The sequence below is a fragment of the Diabrotica virgifera genome, chromosome 4, assembly GCF_917563875.1.
Source record: "Diabrotica virgifera virgifera chromosome 4, PGI_DIABVI_V3a".
Classification (NCBI taxonomy): domain Eukaryota; kingdom Metazoa; phylum Arthropoda; class Insecta; order Coleoptera; family Chrysomelidae; genus Diabrotica; species Diabrotica virgifera.
In genome coordinates this window covers 19,689,373-19,695,015 of record NC_065446.1, presented here as the reverse complement: position 1 = coordinate 19,695,015, position 5,643 = coordinate 19,689,373, and the positions used below count along the sequence as shown (strand labels likewise).

The following is a 5,643-nucleotide window of genomic DNA, read 5'->3' as shown; positions in this document are numbered from 1 at the left end:
TATATTAACATAGAGGGAGCCTACCTTCCGCGCTTCCTGACGACAAGATCTCGTGGACTGGTTTGCGGCATCTCTTTCTAACACATTGTATCGAAAATCTACGATGACATTCAGTGTGAAGATAGGCACGGAAGAGGAGGACAACTGTAACAGCTTTACTATGCGTAAGAGTGAAACAGCACTAATCCAAATAAAAAAGATGGTGTCGTCACTTCGCTCTGAATGACACTCTCTCTATGCTAATATATAACTCTATGGTTTCTCATAGCTGACTGGCGAGCGTCCTTTTTGAATTTGATGGGGACGCGTCTTTGGATTGTGTAATTTAGGTAAAATTTGTATGCTAATTATTTTGAGGCATCTGGCTTTCCTGGATAAATTTACCTATTACACATAGTGGGGCTAGATAATAGATGTAGTGTGTATTGGATATTTTAGTATTTAGCCCAAGCCGAAAAGGGATTATTTGTTCAAAGACGTGGTCACTTCGCACGCTAGGCAGGTATGAATAATTTTCGATTAATTTTGGTTCAATCTTAAGGTCTATCAACCCAGTGTACTTATGTGGGTCTTCTATTTTTCTAGCGCTGTGTATGAGGTCTATATAGGGAGTATTATTTGGATTAGAGAAGCTCCATAGGAGAGCATAGCGTGGTTGACCGTAGTAAAAACCCCGATAGTCTTAAGCGGTAAGTAATTCATGCAATGATTAGATTCTTTATGTATTGAGGGACAGACAACCAGTGTCTTAATTTTATTTAGTGTTTATTGAAGCCCGTTGGCTAGGGGTTTATTCTTGATTTGTTGCTAAGCCTCCTACAATGTAGATGACATTGCAAGCTAACTTCTAGGCTATGTTATAAGTGGTAAAAGCCTGTTTAAATAAAATCAGTAACAAACTTATTGAAATATTTATATTATACCAGGGGGTTACGAGAAGAACCTAGTTGAAATATATTTATTGATATGGAACAGATTTAGTGATTCATAGCACCGTACGAGATGACAATATTACTTCGATGGATGCAACTGTCAATTGGGAATTGAGTAGGCAATGGGTTTAGCAACCGAGAATAAACGTTTAAATAAATTCATTGTAATAAGTGTCTAATGAGTTTTGTTTTTATTTTAGGGGTTTTTATTTTTATTTTTATTTTTTTTTGGAGTTTTGGAGTTCGTTTTACTTGGAGTTTTCGTTTTTGGATTTTTGTATGTGGTTTCTGGTTTTACTTTTTGTGGATGTTTTTGGTTACATTTGGATGCTAAGAGTCGTCATTGGATACAAGTATATGCGGTGAAGAAGATTTCTACTAACGAATTGTAGTTTGTTACCAGACTATGGAGGATATCAGGTTTTTATAACAATGTTAAACATTTAAATTCATTTGTCTTATTTATTTTATATTATTTAATGATAGTAAATATTTTAGGTTCTTTTTTTGTTAACAAATTAACGTGTTCCTTTTTTTTATTATTATTATTAAAATTTATTGGGGATAGTCATACATTCAACTTTATATACATATAACTTATTATAGAGGTCATTATAGTACATTACTTTTTAGATTTGTATTAGTGGCACTCATGAGCTCATGCGGCAACTATAGGGTAGGCACTAGTATCGCCAATGTTTAAAATATTTCTAATCTGTAAATTTAAATTATTTTGATATTCATTTCCTTAGCCACTTTATGCTACCAATGACTGGACTTGTTTATTTTCATATTTATTTGTGTTGCAACTGTTTAATAAATAAATGTAAGTAAACCTATAACGAGATTTATTGGTCAACTGGTAAATCGGGGAACTCTTGTAGCATTTGTAGTACGAGTTGACTGGCGCCCTAAAATCCATCATTTTTAAATAGTTTTAGCTAACAAACCCACTCCGTCTCCACTGTTAACTTTAAAAGCTAGCCGCAAATGCTTTTGTCGCTCCATCCACATTCGTTGTGATAGTGTGGAAGGGTGATAGTTTATCACTTTAAAACAGTGCTGAGGCCGCTTAAATAATCCGATTTTAATTCTGTAAAGTGTATTAGATAGGTAGAGAACCTCTTTATATGTAAAACAATTAGCAAACTTCTAAATCGTCTACTTTTTCTTTAGAAAGTTTTTAAAAAAATTGAACTTTTTTAAAAAAATTTTGATTGCAAAATTATTATGCAAAATTTATTAGGTCGATTTTAATGAAATTCGAAATTCGGTTTAAGTATGTTGTAAAAATTTTCTAAGCGAATTATGAAGGTTCTAAGTGCAACCAAAGTGGTTGAAAAACATTGAATAAAAACAGTCTTTTGCCAGCTTATTTTCTATTTATTGCTATTTTGCAGAAAGGGTAATAATTTAAGACATTTTGAACCAGTCGTATATTATAGAAAATTCAATTATCTTTATTTTCTTTCCCTACGACTTTGTTCCAAAATGAATCGTTTTAAAGTTATAAGCAATGAAAGTAGAAAAAAATCGATATTTTTCGAAATTTTTAAAATTTAAATTTTTATATTAATGTTCCGGGCATATTTGAGAAGGTCCATAAGTCAGTTATAATTATTTTTTTTTATTTGAAAACTTGCAAATTGACAATCTACTCTGTACAAAGGAGTATTAAGTAAAACTGATAAATTATGTAATGTTTTGTAGGTGTTGCCGGCCAGTGCCGGTTCACCTTATTCACCACTGTATTCACTAACACAAATGTCACTCACACAAGTCTTCTGGCCACTGTCTCTTGAGTCTCCGAACTATCTGCAAAAATCCAAATGCCACCTCTCACATCCACCTCAATACAGATCTGCCCTGGTCTAATAAGAATAGCCAAAGACAGATAAGAGTTTGCAGTTGTAGTAGCCAACCTACATTGAGGAGAGGGAGAGGGCAAAAATAATTCATTAAATTTTCTTTTTTGCTATCCAAGATTGCGAGTGAATTATTTCCATGTATTAATGGAACACTCTGTATATTTACATAGAGTTAAAAGCCATTAAAATAAAAGCAGTGACTCATAGACAAGAATAATAGTCTGCAATAGCGTAATTACGAAAAAAGGTATGTACCCACCGTGCGACCGCGAGATGCGATCTCTCGGCGACGGGCCAGAAATTAAGAAGAGAAGAAGAACTCGGGTTAAACGAAGGACGATACGTCATGTCAGATCAAAAAGATCACAATTCATCAGCGGAGACCGTGGGTTGCTATGCCGCGTATTCATTCATGGCATCGTGTTCGACTTGGGTGGTCCTCCGCGAACGCTCACTTGCAACTCTACAACCGATTTAATCCATTATTTGCTGGTTGTTTGTTGTTTGTGGGTTGTTTATTGCGCGAGCGATTATTATTTGCACTTATCGGACCTGCAATTTCCCGAATTAGGCACTGTTCGAGTGGCTATAAGGGGAAGGGCTACCGTTTGCGATTCGGAATAGTTTGTAATTTTCTTTCAAGTGAAATTACAGTTATAAAATTGATTACTGATTTCGATTACGTTTCCAGTTCCAACAGATGCTATTAAAATAATACCGTGGGAGCTGTAACGGAACTGAAATAAAACTATATGTAGATTTTATGAGCATCACATTGGTCATTGCTGGAAATTGTGCCTGATATTATTACCAACCAGGCATTTAATAATAGTTTTTAGTTGTATTAGGCCTGGATCCCGCGTAGCAAAAAAAGTTAATCAATAGCAAGCTGAAAATTTGTTAATAGCTTAACGGTGTCTAGTCGGACAAATTTTGATGTACGGGAACACTGGAACAGGGGAAGTTTTAATTGTGGAAAAGGTTAAAAATTTGGAACGTCAGACTACGAAAACGTCCCATGTATTTTGTCGGACAGAACTTCCAATTGATTTGTTACCCTTTCATTAAACTCTCATGCAAAAATCAGACTGGTATTTACCACCAACTGGCCATTTTAATAAGTCCGATACGTAGAACATGTCAAATGACAGGAATTATGTCTGGTGATAAATAGCAGTCTGAATTTTGCATGAGAGTTTAATGAAAGGGTAACAAATCCATTGGAAGTTCTGTCCGACAAAATACAGGGGACGTTTTTGTAGTCTGACGTTCCAAATTTTTAACCTGTTCCACAATTAAAACTTCCCCTGTTCCAGTGTTCCCGTACATCAAAGTTTTTCCGACTAGACACCGTTAAGCTATTAACAAATTTTCAGCTTGCTATTAATCAACTTTTGTTGGTACGCGGGATCCAGGCCTAATATGTAATAGCACATCAAGAAAATCACATCCACGGCTTTGTTGGAATATACCTAGGGGTCGCCAACTTCTTGAAAATTTCAAGATCTTGTCTTGATTTCAAGACAAGAAGTAATTTTAGATTTCAAGACAAGACAAGAAATTTTATATCAATACCAAGATTTCTTGTCAAGAAAACAAGAAATCTTGAAATTTCTTGACTAATAATGAAAACTCTAAAACGTGTTTATTTGTGAAAAATATAACATTATTTTAACATAGCATAACATATTTTAATTCATTGAACACTTTTTTTGCGATCACAAAAATGTAAATTAAAAATAATAATTAATGATACTTACCTAATCCTGTTGAAAATTTTTTGCTCAATTAGAAATCCAATGAAATCAATTAATTTGTGGTCATCTGATTGAATACAACCAATAAAACCAACATTATACTGAAATCAGATCCCATGGGCTGTTTTCACTCAATCATGTAGCTATGGATACCTACATTTCGTTTCATTTCGATTTTGACATTTCAAATATTCAATATTTCAAAATGTCACGATTTGGTTGTAATACTGATGAGAATATTAATGAAATTATCGAATCAAATATACCAAAGAATACTGTTTACAGTAAAAAATTTGTATGGAAAGCGTTTATGGACTTTTGCAATGATAGAAAATATGAATTAGATGGAAATCGGACGGTGGAAGAATTGAATGGAAAAAAAAAACATTACTAATCACTCCAATAGATCGACCGCGGTCAGTTGGTTGGCCAAAAGTGGTGTTCAAGAGCAAGAGCTTATAAAAATTACGGGGCATAACAATCCCAACTCAATAAAACCATACTTGAACATTGACGAAGAACATCATAATAAAATTATTAACAGCATGCGTAGTGGAAATACATCTTCATCAGTTATAGAAACTAACATGTCTGGATCTTCATTAAATTTTTCTAATTGTTCCTTTGTTAATTGCACATTTAAATAAATTGTTTCTGCTCTGTATTTTTTTTCATAACTCAATAAATGCTCAAAAATTTTTTAACAACTTTCTCAAGCTTGTTGCTTACAGGCAACAGACCTCCGCCTACGGCGTCGGTCTGTTTCCAAGCAACAAGCTTTCGAAATCTGTTATAAAATTTTTTCGAACAATTATCAATGTCCTTAGGTTATTACTACTGAAAATTTTTTGCTCAATTAGAAATCCAATGAAATCAATTAATTTGTGGTCATCTGATTGAATACAACCAATAAAACCAACATTATACTGAAAACAGATCCCATGGGCTGTTTTCACTCAATTATGTAGCTATGGATACCTACATTTCGTTTCATTTCGATTTTGACATTTCAAATATTCAATATTTCAAAATGTCACGATTTGGTTGTAATACTGATGAGAATATTAATGAAATTATCGAATCAAA

General features: G+C 33.6%; 1 long non-coding RNA gene across 1 annotated transcript; it reads left to right on the top strand.

Moving 5' to 3' along the window:
• The first annotated feature begins 324 nt into the window (after nucleotides 1-324).
• Nucleotides 325-1,767, top strand: LOC126882926 (uncharacterized). Its single transcript, XR_007697430.1, has 2 exons — nucleotides 325-502; nucleotides 586-1,767. It is a non-coding gene; the product is annotated as an uncharacterized LOC126882926 (long non-coding RNA).
• The last annotated feature ends 3,876 nt before the right edge of the window (nucleotides 1,768-5,643 follow it).